General features: G+C 35.9%; 1 protein-coding gene across 5 annotated transcripts in view; it reads right to left on the reverse strand.

The window, feature by feature from the left end:
* Positions 1-21,642, reverse strand: part of LOC138334810 (G-protein coupled receptor dmsr-1-like) — a 147,986-nt gene that overhangs the window by 44,769 nt on the left and 81,575 nt on the right. The window lies entirely within an intron of this gene.

The following is a 21,642-nucleotide window of genomic DNA, read 5'->3' on the forward strand; positions in this document are numbered from 1 at the left end:
GTGGGATACCCATCATCAGACACAGAAACTTAATTAATCTACTGTAAAACGTATCTTAATGGCGATTAATCTCACAACGATTTAACTTCAGGTCTTCACATTTTCTTTATCCCTGTATGTATTTAAATATTTTCACGACTTCGTATCACTCGCTAAATAACGCGAACGTCAGTTAGTTTACAATAGTTATTACGTCATTATAACGACGTAACAACTACGATAAGCTTAAAAAACAACATGTTTTTATTTAGTAATGTTGCGTATCGTTCCATGGAAGATTCAAGGTTATGAATTTCTAAAGATATATCAGGACATTACTCCACGTGTTAACGTCATATATTTACACTTGCTAGCCTTGTTCATTATACGCAAATACTAGGACCGCGGTGGCCGAGTGGTTAAGATGTCCCGACACATTACTACAAGCCCTCCACCTCTGGGATGCGGCTTCGAATCCCATGTGGGGCAGTTGCCAGGTACTGACCGCTGGCCGGTGGTTTTTTCTCCGGGTACTCCGGCTTTTCCGGCAAACCTGGCACGTCCTTACATGACCCTGGCTGTTAATAAGACGAAAAACTAAACAAAAAACGTAAATACCAGCCGATTTCATTTACCATGCATGTTAACATTGAACTTTGAACTTGGGTATGAAAATGTTCTATGCAACTTAAAGGGACTACTTTAAAAAAAAACAACATGGCTTTGTTTACATTTTGACGCAACATTACGCGTATGTTGTTGTTTTTCGTAGAATTTTGGAAAAATGTAAACAATACATATATGTTTTATATTTATACATGATACCAACATTTTTTAAATTAACAATTGTATAAAGAAACGGAAAAAATATCTCGACCGGGGCGACGTGCAGTGCTTTCATTTTTGTTAAAAATGATGGATGTCAAATGTGAACATTACCTCTGTGTCTGTGTTCGGCCTACGATCGAGTCTTTGGGGTGGACGGGCGTGAGACCTCTGACAGAGGTCAGTTATAAACATATCCTCTTGTCTTTGTTCTTTGAGAATTTAATCATGTGTATTATAAAACATGCACCTCTAGTAATCCAAGTGTTGACAGTTACGCGTCACCACAAATACATTGTACCCATCGAACACAAGTGAAATTGTTCCGTCTGTAGATGGCGATGGATCTAAGCGTCGATTAGGCCTATATAATCACATGAGTCCCAAGGATGTAATATCGTCAAGTCAGACGACAATATCAAACACGTTGAGCTACTTGAACACCGGTGTTTTGACAACTTCGGCAAACGCCAGTGTGTAAGAGTGCGTCAGCTTCGCCTCGCTGCACAAAAACGGTCAACGAGTGCGCACATGTGGCCGAGTACAAATTCATTATGTTATTACGTTATATACTAACTTTTAGCAAAATTGAATATATATCTAAAGTTCTGAACTGATGAAATAAGATTTTCTCTGAAATTTACTGTGTTTGTCATGTTTATTTTACAATAAATTATTGAACTTTTTTGTCGTCGCGGATGAATAATTCTACCCTACATGAAGAGTCATCATTCGCTGTTCAATTGAGTAAACTCCTCCCACTTTCTCTCTACATCTATGAACTATGAACAGGAGAAAGGAAGAAAATAATTAAATTAGAGATGAAAGACGAGTTTTGAAGGAGTCAAGCGACTTTGTGATTACAAGATCAGGCGAAAGAGAGTTCCAGTCTTGGATAGTGCGGTTCACCCGGAAAGAAAGAGTGTTTGCGAGAATCAGTTCTACAGTATTGGTATGTATTTGGTATGCAAGTGTATGGGAGTGTCTGGTAGGGGGTAACTGTGAGGTCAAGTATTGGTCTTTTTTAATAGCTACTATGCCGTTAGTGATTTGGAAAGAATAGTAAGCCGTGCGGTTTTTTTCTTCTAGCCGTAAGCTAGGCCAATCTAGGTGTTCAAGCATGTCACTAACGCTTGAGGTGTTGTGGAATCTGTTAGTATCATATCGAGCAGCTTTGCGTTGGACCATTTCTAGCTTATTAATGTTTCCCTTCTGGTATGGGCCCCACACTGTACAGGCATATTCAAGTGGTGTGGAACGTACTAAAGATTTGTATGCTTGTTCTTTAATCTTTTTTTAATTAATTTTGAGGTTTCGTCTAAGAAAGCCAATGGTCTTATTGGCTGTGTAGGTGATGTTGCTGATGTGGGAGTCCCATTTGAAGTCGTGTTGCATTGTTACGCCCAGACATTTTGCCTTATCAGTGTGTTCTCAACAGTGACCATGAAGATAATAATTATGTTTGATTGAAGGTTTAGTCTTGGTAATCGAAAGAACAATACATTTCTGGGGGTGGAATTCCATTTTCCACCTTTTTTCCCAGTCAGCTTGTTTATCTAGATCATTTTGAGTGTTTGCGAATCTTCTTTCGATGTAATGGTTATGTACGAGATAGTGTCATCGGCGAACAATCTAACTGAAGATGAGAGGTTAAGTGGCGTAGCATTGATGTAATATAAGAACAAGCTTGGGCCGAGAACAGAGCCCTGAGGGACCCCCGACTCTACAGGGAGTGGTGGGGAAAGTTCGCCATCAAGGATGACCGATTTTGTTCTGTTCTCGGGAAAGTTTTTTATCCATATGTTAACGTCTTCCCTGGTGCCATTGTTATAGAGTTTATGAATAAGAAGAGTGTGAGTGGCCTTATCAAAAGCTTTTGAGAAGTCAAGAATGAGCACATCTGTCTGTTTGTTATTTTCAATATTTCTGGAGACGTCATCTACATATTCTAACAATTGAGTTTCATATGACCGGGATTGTCTGAAAGCATGTTGGAGAGGATAGATGATGTTATTTCGGTCGGCATGAGACATGATGTTACTTACTACAATATGCTCTAAGAGTTTGCTGCAGATACAAGTGAGCGATATTGGCCTATAATTTTCAGGACTATATTTATTACCTTTTTTGTAGATAGGTGACACATGGGCTACTTTCCAGTCTGATGGTACATCACCTGAAGCTAATGATTGCTTAAATAACAGGGTTAGAATGGGAGCAATTTCTGATGACATTTCTTTTAGGAATAATGGTTTGATGTTATCTGGACCTGCAGCTTTGGATGGATTCAGATTATTTAGGAGTTTTTGGACTCCCTCTTTAGAGATATTTATACTCTCAAGTGTAGGATGGTCAGTCTGTGGCATGTTGTATTGTTGCTGGATTGTTCCCTGTTTAGGTTGGTAGCTTTAGAGAAAACAGATTTGAACTGGTCATTCAAGACTACAGCTTTATTGAAGAAGTCCGTAATCAGTTTGCCATCTTTATTGAGTGGTGCTACACCGTTGTGATCAGCCTTCCTATGCTTGATGTAGGTCCAAAACTTTTTCATAGGTCGATCACTTTCCTTTTGAGGGGTAATGATACCTTCAATATATTTCCAGTATGTTTGTCGAGTGAGTTTTTGTATCTGGTGTTTTAGGCTTTTAAATTTAGTTTTAAGGTCTTCATGGCCTGATTTTTTCATTTATTTTTGTACATACGATCCCGTTTGTGTATTAAATGTTTAATTTCAGGGGTGATCCATGGGTAACTGTCTTTTGTTTTTGTTGTTTTGTGTGGTATATTACTTTTAATGCTTTCGTGAACAGTACCCTTAAACATTTGCCAAATTTGTTCAGTTGTGATGTTATTATCCCCTTTGATGTTTTCATACATCTGTTTTAGATCGCTCGTTTATAAAGTGTTATCTTACGGGGTTTCTGCGGGATTTTGTTTGGTGTGCATTGGTACTCAGCAAATACGATATTGTGGTCTGAAAGTCATTGAAGAATTTCTGTGCGTTGAATTTGGTTTGGAAAATTTGTAATTAAGAGATCTAATATGTTGTTTTGGCGGGTGGGTTCTTTAACTAATTGAGTGAGACCTGTATCATCTAGGAGATCAAGAAATTTGGAATGAATGGTCTCATGGGTTGTAAACCATTCATTCCAAATTTCCTTTGACCGACTTTTATTGAATAATTACGTCACATTCAAATGACGATTTTTTTGCATAAAATATAAATAAAAAAATTCGTATGAGTGTAAATATAGGGATTGGATTTCGCTTTTATGATAACCATTCTTGTATGGAGCAATTCCTCTAAGAATATAATCAATATGGGGCGCTAACGCGCCCCATAGAATATATTCTTAGAGGAATTGCTCCATACAAACATGGTTAACATAAAAGCGCAATCCAAACCCTATATGGATTGAATGTCTCTTTTTAAATCTTTTCTTAAAAATGTGATAATTGATAACATTCCATTCCTCTGAAAAATGAGATTCAAATTTACCTTCCAACATTTATGACTATCTAAAAAAGGTAACTCTCCAGATTAGTACTCAGACAAACATTCCTTATATGTATGAAGCGATAAAACAATAATCATTATAACTTAAGCGTGTATATTTATATTTGCATTAATAAAAACTTGAATATGAAATTGCGACCAGAACTCAGTATCATATTTCCACCGTATGTTTGCAAATATTTGTGAGCACACGTAAAGTGCGTGTAAAACTGGCTTATAATAATACAATATCTTTCCTCAATGTACTAAATGACGACACCGTTTGTAGCGTTGTGTCTGATTGGCTGACATGACAGTGTAATGTATTCCTGGACAAATGAATGCGTCAGAAAATAAAGCATCCACGGGATTAGATTGGACTATACGGATTAGCTTGAAAGGATTTGTTATATTATAGAAGTACAATGTGTGGTTAAATAATAATCACATCCGTCATCGTTGTATTATAACACCATCAAGTATACATTAAAGTATATCCTTATATAAGCCGGTTTCATTTCACCATTAAGAACTATAATGTTCAAAATCAGTGCCTTAAATACATTATTTGTCCGTTATGTAGAGCTTTAAAGATCAGTCTGTATCTAAAACCATAGCAGCATATAGTGTTATCTGTGTCAAGCACGTAATTGATGACACTATTTGACACAATTACCATTGGAGACAGAATACTTTTTCCATATACATGTTTGTCCTTGGTTACCCAATTCGATATTTTTTTTTTTTTTTTTTTTGTATTATTTCATATCAATTAAGGCAGTTCGAAGATAAACGTATGCTTGAAAAAACCGCTGACTCATCAAAAAACCTTATACAACTATACAAAAATCGATCAAAGGTCAGCTCAAAGTACCTTAAGACCACATCGATATACTTCAAAGATACTGGCTGATATATTGACGTGACATAGAATGAAGAAATTTCTAAGTCAAGCAGATTTCTCATGCCATTATGGCATTTATAATGCATGTCATCATCATCTGGGTGAACAGATCAGCATACAGTGATTTAGTGTAGTAAATACTGACCTAGTTTTGCCAAAGAATAAAAGGCTTGCTTGCTACATAAAACTACCAAACAAACATTATTGACTCTGGGTTATAGGACAATAAACTAAAACGATATCTTAGCCTGTTTTAGATTGACCACTAAGCGGTTGGTTTAAGTGCTGACATCAGAAACCAAAGCGATACACCATTAAATGTATAAAGCAATTGCCATTGATTCAGGGAAATGGTCTTTTTCCTTTTATCTTTGTAAAATATCAATAATCAGGGTTATCCGGCGCATGTGACTTGTCCATATACTGTTGCTTAGTAACATATTTGCAAAGTTAGTTCGATTAACACAAATACATAAATATAGCGTCATATGTTTACGCCTTTTTATAATTTTAAGTTCGATTATTTACACTGACCAATGCATTTTGAAATAGATATTGCTGATTTTTTGTCAACCATACAACGACGATATTAATAGACTGACAACAGACATTGAATATCAAGTTAAACACATCGCAAAACAATAAAACTTTGCATTATTATGAGTTTGTGTAAACAAATTGTAATGTGATATCTGTAATACATAGGCAACCACCCCGCTATTATAGACCTAACTGTAAAGGAAAACTGAGAGTCACATCATCTGAAGTTATTGATAGGAATAAAGGTCAAGAACAAAAATAGATATCCAGGATGTGTTTTTCATTGACATCATAAAATACTACTTTATTCTAGGAAAACATCCAGCATTAGCGGCAGCTGGGTCGATGTGGACTGTAATCACATGTTATCTACGAGAGCAAGAGCAATCAATGGACTTTCATAGTCAGGGCATATGCCGAGGTTTGGAATACACAGGCCTAATTTGATTTATCGTACGTGATGTGCCCTAATTGGTCAAATTAATATAACCCTGGGAATTCGTGTCTGCTGTATGTTGGTAGTCCCAGACGTGTACGGTAGTCGTCTAATACTATTGGTGACCAGGAGCAACGCTCGCCAAAACAAACTCTTTACATTAACGAACAAAAGAGGCGTGCAAATAATGCAGAACTATGGAAATCCTATCTACACACATACATGGTAAAATCTCAATAATATTCAATACAGCATACATATTGTGTACTAGATGTCGATGAAAATTCGTTTAAAGAAACATCAGACAGTATGAAAATATTTCCATTGACATAACTTGAATAGACGTCACCGATTCCTACATTTACAAATTATGTTCAGTATTTGAATATTTGCCCTCTAATATTTATGAGTAGGTATTGTAATGTCATTTAATTTGGGTGCGTAACGTCAGACTTCAAAAGGAAAACAGCATGTGTTTAGTTCACAAATCACAATGGAGACTCATAACGGAGGCACTTTATAATGTACAGATGGAATATAACGAATGGTGTTCTTGGAAGAGCTAACAATGGTAGAGAATGTCACTTTAATGATAATGAAGGAAAAAACCTGACCCTCATCTATTCTATGTAGCCCAAATTATTGGTATTAATTTTCAGTCTGCGTGAAGCCACGCATGCATTACCTTATAGGAATGATCAGAGACCACAACACTAAATTGCTTCTTTAAAAGCATCTTGGAGTGTGTTGACAGATACCGATTCACGGTGCTGTATAAACCTTCCTGGACACTCACTTGACCACTAAGAGACCCACACTTCAAAAGACATTTGTCAGATTAGTGTCGATAGCCTGCCAGATGAAGCATATCCTAGCCAGTATTGTTTAACACTTACCCAGGCTTGACCATTGTTGACCTGGCGTAAGCTGTAGTCAAGCAGTGGTAACGATAATGGGGAATGGCGTCAACATGAGTCGAGACTTTAAGTGGACATGCCCAGGAAAGCAGACCGATTGACTACTGGTCAGTTAATTACTTAGTCCTTCATGATCGACTTTATGCGTGTAGGTTTGATATTTGTTTTCATCCCGTTGTTAGACTTAATGTGTATAATTGTTTTCTAGGCCATCATCTTCTTTCATCAAAAGGAGATTGTGAAGTAAAGTACTTTCCTGAACTAATACACGGGGGTAATCGTGGTACATCGATTTTTTTTAATTCCGTCAGAGTGGTACAACGGTATTTCAATTCCGTCAGAATAAAATAAATGGTGGCTACAAATTCCGTCAGAGCAAAATGTGAGACATATGTGACTTTTGTGTAATATGCTTCAATTATTGAGGTATGTCACAACATCACTATTTCGAACACTTTATACCTGATGTTTGGCGAGTGTGAATATATATCTCCAGATAAATGCATATTTGTATAGGAAATATGTCAATTAGTTGAAATTACGTTTTGGATACATAAAAGAGTTCTGAAAAGTATTTTGTTAACCAAACAGTATAAGGATATGATCATTTGATCATAATGACATATCAAAGCCGACGAAAAAGAAATTTTATAGCAGTTTGCTTTGATCGAAATAAAGTAATTGGAACAATGATACAATTTCCGTTACCTACTGATACAATTTTCGTTACCCACTAAAGAGACATGATACAATTTTCGTTCATCGTCAATTAAGAAATGAAAATTTGTATTACCGTTTTAATTGGGGAAATGTATATAAAGTACGTATGCAAAGCACAATAAACATCCACACTAGATGAAATATCATTGGTATTCATCAAGAAACAAGGAATATTCTATTTATTACGAAAATGTACATTTTTTCTCGCTATCATCTACAAAAAACCTTCACTACTAGTTTCGCCAAAGGTTATTCCGTCATTGCATTTTAAAAGTTATTTACCTTTTCGACTATTAACTATAAACTAATGACGTAGTAATCAAAGTGACATTTTCACTGACAATGCTGCATTCCTATTGGTGAAAAGCGAGTGAAAACATAACAATTGATATTTTCACTGGAGTGAAGTATATCGTTTTTATATTCACCTTATATTTTACTGCGAAAAAATGCACTAAAATGGTCTAATACCTTTTAAATTAAAAGTCAATGAAAAGTATTAATATGTGCTGGCCAATGGAAATAATAGCCATTACGGTGCAGGAAGGAGGTGTGTCAGGATACATTTAACACAGTGTTCTGACACAGATCATCAGAGAGGCCAAGGAAAGGAAAGGGGATCTGGCTGTCATGTGGTTAAAGCTGGAAAATGCGTATGGTTCACGCTGTAGAGGTACCATGTGCCGAAGAATATAAGCCATCTGCTTAAGGATAACTTTGGCAGACTTCAGATGAAGTTTACAGTGCTGGATTACACAACCACCTGACAGTGTCTAGTAGCGTGAAATAGTTACAGAATGCACTGTGTCAGTGATTCGACAACCCCAGTAAGAGTTTTCATGGACGACATGCCGGTAAGCACAAAGACGGCAGTCGAAGCTAGGTGGAGCATGGTATCGAAGAAAGGGTAGGTTACAAACATACATTTGAAATAGAAGACACTGTTCCAACCGTGTTCATGAAGCCAATGCAATGCCTTGTTAAATAAATACTACAACGGCTCATTGAGTGACACCAAGAACGTGAGTGAAACGAAACAGCTGAAGAAGTGGATGGACCCAATAGAAAGAAGTGGTCTTCCTGGGAAATACAAGCCCTGGATTTATCAACACGGCGTGCTACCTCGAAAGACTTGGTCACTACTAGTGTACGAAATGAAAATGACGGCAGTTCAGAAAAAAAGTTACAACTTCCCCTGATATCACTAACAGAGTAGTACAAGGTCACCAACGTCAGACAGCTACTAATGTTAAGGGGCAGCAGAAATGCTAAGGTGAGAGGAGCGAAGGAGACATCACATATGGGAGAAAATGGTTAGCAAAGAGGACAGTGAATGGAGTAGAGTCATGTTTGAGGCATGGTGACATCGTTTGAAGTGTGGCAGTGGGCAGGCAGCACTCGGTGTAACAACTAGAGCAAGATGGGGAAAAGCTACGGATGAGAAGAGACAGCTTGTACAGAAGAAAGTCTGCCAGATGGAAGAACACACAAGAACGTAGCTGCAATATTGTAGCTCAAAAGACTTTTTCACAGAAAACGGTGTCGTCTTTAGAGCTACAATTGGTGGCTATGACTGCTAATGGAGCAAAGTAATGATTATGCAAACCATTATCAAACGTTTGTTTGCATTTTATCATACCTGTTTGATTTCGCTTACCTTTTAGGGAATAAAACTGAAACATGAAATATCAAATTCTCATCGAGGCATTATTTTTTTACATGTTATAAATGATGGACTTCATGAGGGGAATTTATACGGAAAGTCCACAAATTGTGAATTTGACGTCGTGTAAGTGGAACGGTAGATATTAAGAATGGTAGTTATGTTTGTTTTGAATAAAAAATATGTAAATGCATGTATACGCATAAAATAATTGGAAACCTACAGAAAAGTATAAAAAAAAACTGTGCCCGAGTGATTTTCGGAGGCAGTGCTCCACTCCGACACATAGGGACCAATTTGTACCCGACCGAAAGGTATAGTAGGCCGGGTACTTATAATCGTTCTAACAAGAACGGTCCGGGCAACAAGCTTGACGCATCACGGCAGTTTGTTAAATTTGGAATGTACTCGTCAAAAGAGGTTAACATGGAGCGATATCTGGTATATAGACGCGCAGAAACTGCAGTTCCAGCTGAAGTCCGTGAATGATGTTTTGCCCTCGCCAAAAAACTTCGTAACTTTGCATATAAGAGGAACCCAATTGCAAGCCCTGAGGCAAACCAGAAAATGTAAAGCACATCCTGTCTACATGCTGAGTTACGTTGACGGATGGGCGATATGCATGGCGTCACATCAAGGTTATATCTCTCCTTACAAATGCATTAGAGAAGAACAGAAAAAAGCCAGAGAAGGGCAAGATGGTATAGAATTTGTCACATTTGTTCAAACAGGAGAGCAGATTACGAAAGGCGGTGTGTAAGGAAGTGCGCTACTTTGCGAGCAAATCTAGAATGCCGAATGCAGTTTCCACCAGAGATAACAACGACAAATCAAAGACCAGGTATTGTCATATGGTCTACCAAACAGGTTATCTTGGTGGAGTGGGAAAAACGCGTATGAAAGAAAGGGAACCAAATACCAGGATCTAGTAGCAGACTGTCAGCAAAGAGAATGGAAGATGGAAGGTATGATGCATTCCAGTGGAGATGCGAATCATTGGTGCCATCTGAGCAGAGAGGATGAAGTTGACCGGATGTGTGTGCCGGGAGACAGAAATGGCTTCATTATGGCTGTGGAGGAAACGAGAGGAGCTGTGGAAAGTGCTACACAAGTAAGACCTACTGTGTATGAATATTCCTCCGAAACATACCAACTGATTGCAGCCGTTCTAGATTGTCGGATAGCTGAGTGTTCCCGGGCTGGGGCTTGATCATCTCAGTCGGCGTACTTCTGCAGATTGTAGTGGATAGCGCTGAAACAATCGCGGAAGGAGGATCCACCTGATGACGGAATGATGTACTTGGGTAGTATTATTATCGTCGATACTCTCTGAATCAGGTGTTTACTTATTTGGAAATGGATATTTATAAATTCTTCCTATACCTGTTATTCAGTAGTTATAGCCAGTCAAATGAGTGGGCAGTACTTTTGTTCATGTAATACAAGCGTGAGTATGTATGTATTTTCTGACAAAGGATTTGTGAATTTCTTGTACATGTAAGAGTGAGAGTAAACAAGTTGATAGTTATGATAATTTGTAAATTGCAATGATGAAAAACCTGAATAAAAAGAAAATTATAAAAAAAGTATTATTAACGTATTTTATTATGGGGAAAAATAAGGAATATTCCAATAAAATAAGTACCATATTTGTGTTCTAGTTTTAATAACATCATGATGTTACCAGACATTGTGAATTTAATGCATTCTAACATACAGGGTTATTCCGTGTCTCTTGGTGAATGATAGGGATGGTTCATCCGCTGTGATGGAATTGCGAAAAAACTGTTTTATTCAGTTTACTATTAATTACATTTTACTCGCTTCCTTTCACCGGTTCCATTAAATGCAAAACTCTCAATCTACCAGAGTTACTAACAACCCCTTGTTGATCTATCATTCCTTGCGGGTAGGTACCGGATAATACGTCTTATATTTGTCATATTGAGAGACCGAAAAAATACCTGGTAGAGATTGGGAAATAACATAATTTTCGCACACAAATTTAGGACGTGCGTAACAATCAATGCTTTCCTTCTAGAATATAACAATACTGAATATTTTCAAAGCAGATACCGCATTCTGATCAGTAAAAGGCGATTTACGATATCAACACTATGTCGTGGTAATTAAAAGGTACATAAATATATGTGTATATATATCTACAGAAATTTGTACATACACTTTGCGTGTAGATCAGTATACGTGTATTACTTGAAAAGACTAATTACAACCAAGACAACCACAAAACTACTGTATTACAATGGTAAATTATCGTGCTTGTTTTGAATTTTGTCTTTATTCCCTTCAAAACAAGAAAACTGAACCTGAAATGGTCTGTTAATGAACAAAACAGATATAATTAGCTTTGTCACAAATTGTATCGTACTTCAACGGAATTTGTATCATCCTACATTTTTAACTTGACGTAAATTGTATCATTGAATTTTACATACAGTGAAAAAAAATCTACAAACCATGTTTTTACTTAACTAAAGGTCACTAATTACACAAATATAATGATTATCGTGATAACTACTCTAGTTATAATCTATGGACAATACGAAATACATCTTAAAACACACAAAAAGCAATTTTTACCAACTTTCAAGTCAATCGTGATATAATTCCATAAAAACTATCAATAGATAGCTAGACATTAAAATGTATCTATAATCATATTTCGCAAGTAAAAAGATGGTTTTAATCACATATACTTTCTTTTTTTTCTGCTTAAAAGTGCCAGTGTATGACTTTTTTTCTTCTGACGGAATTTGTAGCCAACATTTTGCTCTGACGGAATTGAAATACCGTTGTACCACTCTGACGGAATTGAAAAACCGATGCACCACGATTACCCCCGTGTAATATGATTTTGTTGTCAAATGCATGCTTGAAAAAGTAATATACGTAATATTGCTCCGAGTACTATATAGAAGGATCATTAAAAAGGGGCCAATGCCAATTAAATGTATTACATGTTTACTTACTATTCAGTATAGACGCAATGACGTGAACACTAGTTATACTATAGATTTACGGTGTATTCATCTGTATGGCACACTTAATCAACAATTCTTATTCGTGGAAGTTCGAACATTGCAATTTAATAATACATTTTGTTTAATGTATCTTTTGACGAAAACTGCAAGTCTCCGTCTTCTGAAACATTTAGAACTGATGTCAGTGTGTTATTGGTCTTTTTTAATTAGTTTGTATCCCTGAATATAATAATGTTCCGAATATTCCGATACTCATAATGCTTACATATGTTTACTAATCTAAAAGTCCCGTATTTCGGCGATCTCGGATAATACACATAAGATATTCATCAAAGATGGTACGTTAATACACGTTACATAAATAGAGTGATATGGCTAAAATATTTTTAGTACTGTAACTAGTAGTTAGAGTGATGATAACATGTTTATCGTCCCTTTGAGTCTATAGGGACATCGATTGCCTGGTGAACAATACTCACTCGATACATTTCGCAAAATTGTAGATTAATATAAAACACGCATTACTGGACATATTATTGGTGAAAATTGACAGGATAATTGGATATTTTATGTAATGTTAATCTAACTTCCTTGTTCCAATTAAACGTGCGATAATCTATTAGCATGGCAATTGGTACATGATATCTTACTTACGTAACCAGTACATGATTGGGTTGTTTTATTATTGCAGTATAAATGTATAGAATATACATCATTACAATATAGATATTACACCGGTTAATAAATACAACGTTTATGTTATCAGGATATGCAGCATTACATCGTTATCACACACCCTTAATGATTCTTTAAGTTGGTATCAATCGTTTGAATGAATACTAGATTAGAATAAGATTTGTTGTTAATCACAAGCAATCTGTCTTCCATGGGTTTTACACCTAATGACAAATCACAAGTATCAATTTAAATATGTTTCTGTATCTGTCAACATTTATGTTATCGCTATGGCACCCAGCCGTGTCTTCTCGTATTTAATCGTTACCTAAGAACACATGACGAGTCATTCTACACTCGAAACAATTCATACGTGTTCAGAGAAATAAAATAAATTTAAGATAGCACGCACGCTGTCGCCAATTTCATTAATGTTACATTACATAGTCTACGAAGTGCTATCAAGAAAGTAGTTTTAGCATTGAAGGGGATGGAATCAATTTGAGAAATCGGCAACCTTTCAAGTAGATAAAATCCATTAATTAATACAAGCATTGGATTATTTACTGCAGTAAAACTGTAACAGTATCATTTATTTTGTGGTGTTTCAATCTTTAACAAAATTAAATGTGATGAACTATATAAAACACTTCACTACCTTGGGTGTGATTTTACACGCAATGATTTAGGCAAGAGAGTACACTTTCAAACCAATTTGATAGAGTGAAATGATTCGGAACACAATTCTTATCCTTTATAAAACGCATTATTTCTAGCCATTGTGAATTCTCGTTGATTGCGAACACATCGACCCGAAGCCATCAACAGGTCGTTGGGTGTCAAAATAGAGGTCGTAATGTTATCAGTAATAATGGAACTCTTACGATAATGCACATGGGGGACTTATATGAAAAGAATAACCGTGTGTAAGTGTTTCAGGGCACTCTTAAGGGTTCCATTGGTGGCAACACCTTAACCTCACATCATCTTTGTGTTAAAAGCAAGAAAAACACTAAGGGTTAGGATATGTTTGTGCCGTATAACACTTTAACGTCCTTGAAGTTAATATAGCGATATACATCTTCCGGAAATAGAAATTATTATTTGATCTTATGAAATATATTTCCTAAATCTAATCAGCATGCAACCGTCAATTATGTTTCGCTTTACACTTTCAAGCAGAGAAATCTACATATGAATGGTAGTCTCGATAACAAAAACCTATGTCAACCGTTAAAGGAAAAGTATCATTGCCGAACGTGAGATATGAAAATTGATGTAATTTACTGCTCCCTAGTTATGAAATTTTAGTCGATAAACAGCAATTTGGTCAAATATCATGTGTAATTGTAGGAGTGAAGCTTACATTACTGTTGTAGGTATGTTTTTTTTTATCAAAAGTTCTTTAATGTGATTTCATCTCACTTTAAATGCGCATATAATTGTAAAATACCATGACACCATATATTCGTAATGTCATGGTTTCTAAACTTAAGGCTTAGACAGTTATGAGTTACTTTCTCTTCCAAATATTAAAAACGTTAAAGTATACAGCTGTATATTGCTTAGTGTGTGCTTGTTTCAAACGTTATTGGAAGTGCATAATTTACAATTGTGCAAACAGTAGCATTATACTGCATTACTAGCGTTCAACAATACAAGTATGTAGAGTTGACATATTCAATAGCGTTTTAAACAAACATTCAAATAACATGAAAAACAAATGTATTACCGCCGATGTATATTTAACGTTTGAATTTGTAATAGAAATGAGTCATTGATAACTGATTCTAAACAATGGGTAACTCATCAACTCCCATCATGATACACCTAAATGTTTATTTCAGTTTTGCTTCGCTTTGTTCACATTTCTGGTGGTGATAGCGCCACATTCATATAACAAATAAACATCAATATATCTAATCATGTCTATTGACTGTACTATTGTCTCCTACGGTAGGCAAACCGATAATGCAAGGTCAAATTCACGAAACTCCGTCGATTACATAAATTTGATATGCTGAAAACAGTTACGTTAATTAGAAAATACCTTGAATTATTTGATTTCAGTTTATTGCTTACATTGTTTAAGTGTTATGCAAACATGTAAAACATGCGCGCCTTCACGCTTCACAAACAATTGTTTAACTGGGGCAAATTATGCATCAATTTCCGGTACGTGTCACCATTTTTGCCATCTGAATCTTCTTGAAGAGTGTCAAATGGACCGAAAATTGCCTAGACTTACATGTTGGTTGTTATCAATACAACAGAGGACATTTCCATCTCGATTTTTGATTTGGTATTGCAGTTTTGTTAAGTTTTATTATTTGAAGACTCTTCTGTAATGATAATAACTAAAGGCTGTTATTAAGGAGAGGGGTAATATCCTCGCGGGAAAGTCTTAAAAACACATCAGTATATAGCCCCGACAGAACATCAGTTTATGCATAAAAGTCAAAAGATATAGTCTTTTAGATACAGTCAGTGCGAGGTAGGTACTGTAGTTGATCAAAAATATTCAGTGACATAATGCGGATGATATCAATTGCAAACCATAAACATTCTGTTTCGCTGAACATGTCCAGTCACACGTTTCGATATTGCATAGACACGCGAACTCCCCTTGAAAGAGAGAGAACATCAACTAGGTGCACAATGAAAAATTCCCTCTCAACAATTTAAAGAAGATAAAAAAAACAGCGTTGTTTTAAAAGAGTGTGTCATTTACGGAACAAGCGCCAGTGATAATGACAGGGAACTGGCGGAGATGTAGCTGTTAGATTGACAAAAACGAAACCTCCCTGCACGCATCAGTTGTCACTTAACCTGAACTAGTAACAGTGAGACCTGTCAATGATGTGGCGGCTGGCGGCCATTACCAGCACATGACCAAACCAGGCCATTAGCTACTGGAATAGAAATGAGAGATAAAAACCGTTTTATATCTGATTAAAAGTTATTGGGTGCGAACGTTCCAACAAATTCTTTTAATCCTTATCATTTTTACATTTTAGAATGGGCTACTGTTGTCATTACATTGTTTTCATTCATTTTGGTAAAAGAGTTGTTCGCAGAACACAGTCCTGAAATACATGATAACCTTGTTCACGAAGACCGATATTGGTTCTCTGTTGTTAAAACGAAATATCAAAACATGTTAACAAACAAAACAAATCCTTGTTACAAATTTTCTGAAAGTGATATGTGTAAATAAACAAACAAAATTCTTTATAAATAGTTCTTGACTTGATATGTGTAAACTGTGTATTTAGGGAAACAACAAACTCGAATTGTATTGGTTTTGCATTACATTCATACTTAGACGCCATCAGTTAAAAGTTTGTTCATATAAAAATATTTTGTATTAACAAAACATGTTGGAGGATTGTACACGACATTGGGCACTAGATAACATGTTAGATTTACTTCAGTTGTCTTTCCTACGAAATTGACTCAGACTTTCCAAAGAATGAAATGGTCAGCGAGTGATCATATTAAGCAATCGCCTATTTTATATCAGGAAATGAATTTGGCTGACGATGTTTTGCATGTACAATGTATTTTCTGATTGATCAGACAGTGCTCTCCCTACAGTACGACAAAGGACACTATCGGTAGGATGTCTTGTAGACAGAAACTATTTTATTATGTTGCCTGCATTAAATTGAATATTCAATTTCTGATTTCTATACCTAACATATTGTTTATGAAATATAAATCTTCAACCCACGATGTGTTCCAGACAGTATTTATTGAATTGTGTCGCCAAAAGAATCGAAAACGAAATTGAAAATGCCATTTCTACTAGGTACATGTTGTTTACAATATAGCTACATTCACTTCATTGTAACATGTGGATATGACGCATTGGTCCAACAAGACAAATTTTTTCGATGTATGTTTCTATCCGCAGGGTACATATTTTTTTTAAAAACAAAATACAGATCACAAATAGAAACATTTTAAGCCTTAAAGTGGTTTGAGTCATTGATAGAGTAAGTATTATAGGACAGTGTGTGTTATCTGATTATTTGATAAAGAACACTGTTATTTATGGATAGATATTAATCTTGACGAAAGTGGTTTTTGTTGTTAATGTTTCCGGAGTATCAATGATTTAGTACACAGAAATATATTTTACGTTGAACACAACACCATCTTCATTGTTTTATCACCTATGTCGTGAAATCTTGTTAAAATAATGACCGCTACACTTCGCTTATCCACCATTCCTATTACGGTATTGCTACTTACTGTTAGGTGATATTACACGAGATGATTGGTTTCGTTTAACATATATATTATGTTTGCTAAGAAAGGAACGGTTCTATTGCTATTAAGATGGTCGTAGAATTTTGTAGAGCTGATAAGATAAGGACAGAACCGGAAGAGATCGAGGTGGTTGGGTTAATACAGCATCAGAGATGAACAAGAAACTAATGAAATTATTAAGTGGTCACGTGCTATTTACAGGACACATCTGGCAATAACTCGGCTCTCAATATAACGGTGGACATTGTCACATTAAATGACCCAATACATCATCTGCTTCATTATTGCAATGTGACATGATATTAGCAAAGAGAGTACAAACAATCAATGTGTTGGTATCAGGCCTAGAGTACATCTATTTATGTTTAATGTTTATAACGGTTGGTTTGTAATAACAAAGTAATATGCATCTAAAGCTGACACTACATGTAAAACATTCGTGTTTTAGATAAAAAAAAAAATTCGAATGGCACATGCTTACTGTATATCGGCCATCACTTTAAGGAAAAATGGCGGTTAGTTTTGCTTGTAGGATACCTAAATATCAGCATTTGTTTAACTAGGTATAACAACTGTCTTTTCATATTGGTTTTCAGTCAAATATTGAGCACGCACATGTGCACAGTAAAAACCGCACCATGTTAACTCAACTCAAAATAAATGCCGCACTAACCTTATAACGATGTATTGCCGTAACTATTGTCTTACCTATCAGCTCTTTTATATGCTACCTATTTGGATATAACTTTTTATTTAACAATGATACGACCTTGATCCGAAAATACACAATTTATTAAGTAACACAGAGTAAATTCCGAAGATAGATATCGTGTACGATGTCAATACCCGATTAATACCTAATAATACTTTAAGTGCCGCCATTAGTCGTTTAAGGGTTGGTTGTGTACCGATTAAAGCTTTTTGTTACGACCTTGAAACAGATATAATGTTAGCGATTGTGTAAGATAGACACGACTCTGATACTTTTGGGAAATATTATCAGTGAAATGTCTACCTCAGTGTATTATCAGAACTACAGACTTGTACCGGTAAATTCCACACGATAACAGGTCGATGGAAGCTTATTCACGGTTGATTCAGGAGGACTGTGTTGATTATAAATCTACACACATAATTTCGTGGAATTGTTTCATCGTATAAATCTCCGCAATGATACCTCGGCTATAAAAACGGACAAGTGATACATATAATTCTATCAATAGCGTTTCGAAAAGCATTGTGGGGAGTGTTCCAGCTGGTGATTGAGGTTGGTGGTACCTTGATTTACAGCCATGGTATAGTAGTGATGGTTGATAGTTAACTACCACATAGATCCCGATGTTGATGATTGACTGGTGGGAGCTGTACACGAAATACGTGTCAAACCGTTCATTCCTGTCTCACCACCAGCAAAGTCTTCATTGTATAACAGCATTTAATGTAATGGCGCTTGGTAATGGTTTAGATAATGCGCAGTGACATACGAGGACACAAAGCACTGAACTATGAAGGACATAATGTAATGTGTTGTTTAGAATTGTTATAGCCTAATTATCAGTTTGCTAGGTATGACCCATTACAAGGTTATTTCGTGAAATCAAAATCTTAATTATGGGTCATTATAGCTAGAGAAGCTTTCTAAGTTTCTACTAAGGCGTACTTAAAGCCAAAAGAATCTTTCTGAAGATCAGGAAATTGGTGTGAAGTATATTCGATGCTTTCTTTTCGTCGCTCACAAATACTTCATATATAAAATTATGCTGCGGTTCAACAAATGGGTTGAACTAATGACCAGCTATTTTATGTTAAGAGACAGCCAACATTAATTGTTGCTTGCATGACTGTTTTGGTCTAATGAACAAATAAGGTCATTTAAGGAAGGCCTCTTGTATGCCTTGTGTGGCGTGTGAACCCTCGTGCATTTTATATTTTTATTGACAACAAACATTATTTTCCAGCACATTCACCTGGTAACGTCTACTATCGCCCATTCTAATGACCAAATATGATAAAGATTAAAGGAATACTTAAGGAGAAGTAGTCATTGCGGTGGAATAGAAAATGATACCTTCATTTCAGTCGCCTTTAACAATCACGCAATGAAGGAAACAGGCACAATTCTAACGCCCTATCAACAAGACTTTTAAAAGATACATGTAGACATATAGGTGTGGACCGTTAACAGTAATTTAACATAATCTTCATAAAAAAATTCCGACCTATTGTCATTAGCATCATTAAGGACAAAACGTTAACAAGGAGAAGACTTAGATAGACCATGCCTGCTGTCTAATCCTCTTGACTGTAAATAATATGTCAATAAAATTTGTTGAAACTTAAATTGAAACTGAAACGACAAAACGCCAATAAGATATTTTGTAAATGCTGATTAGCTTGTTTGGAATGCCGCTTTTTGTCACTTTGGTATGTTTGTAAAACACGACAGGTCGACTAAGGCGAAAAGTCACAGACAGGTCAAAGCGTGATCACCAAACATCTTTACATCCACTATATCAACATTATATTTGTCATTATTGTTATGTAATATTTGGTACATGATCAAGTTAATGAAAGACAAAAAGACAGGTAATAACAGCTAAAATCACACATATGGATGCATATCATACATGTAAAATGGAATGACCAAACCTTTATCAAATGGTTAACCATTTTAGCTGACCTGGCCCGAAGGGCCGGTTAGCTTATGTCATGGCGCGGCGTCCGTCGTCCGTCTGTCTGTCCGTCAACATTTCCTTTAAATCGCTACTAGTGTCCGTCAACATTTCCTTTAAATCGCTACTAGTCATATAGTTCTGAATGGATTGTAACCAAATTTGGCAGCAATCATTCTTTGGGGAAGTGACACAGAAATTGTATAAATTTTGACTCTGACCCCCCCGGGGGCAGAAGGGGTGGGGCCCAATAGGGGAAATAGAGGTAAATTCTATAAATCTCTTCTTGTCTTAGAGTTCTGCATGGTTATTAACTAAATTTGGCCAGAAACATCCTTGGGGAAAGGGGAACAGAGTTTGAATAAATTTTAACTCTGACCCCCCCCCCCCCCCCCCCAGGGGCGGGAGGGATTGGTCCCCCAGGGGCGGGAGGGATTGGGCTCAATAGGGGAAATAAAGGTAAATCCTTTTAATCACTGCTAGTCATAGGGTTCTACATAGATTGTACCCAAATTTGGCCAGTACCATCATTGGGGAAAGGGGAAAAGAGTTTGTATAGGTTTTGGCTCTTACCCCCCAGTGGCAGGAAAAGCGGGGTCTAATAGGGGAAATAGAGGTAAATATTATATTATATTTAGAAAAGAAACAATGAACCTTTATTCAGAACATATCTTGGCATTACAAACCAGGTGAGCGATACAGGCCCTCTGGGCCTCTTGGTTAATATATCTGGATCTAAAAAATAAGCTACTGCATTATTTTTAAAAGATACCATTTTTTAATTCCCATACCAATTCGATATCTAACGGACAAACAATTATAAAGCGTATTTAAAACAACCAAACAAAATAAGAAAAGTAATGAAAGAAACATATTTGAAGCTTTTGAAAAATAACTAGCTCGTCCGGAATAAAGTTCCATATTCAACAACATTCGTATACAATACATTTGCAGGAAAATGAATATTCGATAGCAAAGTCCGTTTAAAAAAACTAAAAATTTAAATCGATCTGGTTCATACCTTCGCTCCATTGGCATTTGTGAATAAACGATAAAGGTTTCAAGTCAAGGTTTAAAAAACATTTTATATAATCGAATGATGTTTGATTTTACAATGATGTAGTATTTAATATAAATTTGTGGATTTATTATAGATGTACGTGACTGTCAAACACCAAAAACAAAAGTTTCAAGTTGATATCATTGTCCAATTAACTTAATTGTTTTCTAAACAAAGAATTATATTAACGGAATAGAAAAGATCAAATTGCCAAACAAGGTTTGAAAAAAGCCACGCTGGTATTGTTTCCAGCGTATTTAAAAGGTTTCGAACGACAGGTTTCAATTTCAGATGCTATCAGATTCAATGGAAACAATTAAGCAAAACACTGCTATGGCCAGTGATATGAGGTTATTACTATGTGAGGTCACATAACCAAAAGCCATCTTAGAACGGGAAAGGTTCTGGAAATCGAGAACAACATCAACATCAGATCATCGAAAATGTGTTTTTATTTACACATTTAACGTGCCGTTTA

This window comes from Argopecten irradians, chromosome 11 (assembly GCF_041381155.1).
Source record: "Argopecten irradians isolate NY chromosome 11, Ai_NY, whole genome shotgun sequence".
In the NCBI taxonomy this organism is placed as follows: domain Eukaryota; kingdom Metazoa; phylum Mollusca; class Bivalvia; order Pectinida; family Pectinidae; genus Argopecten; species Argopecten irradians.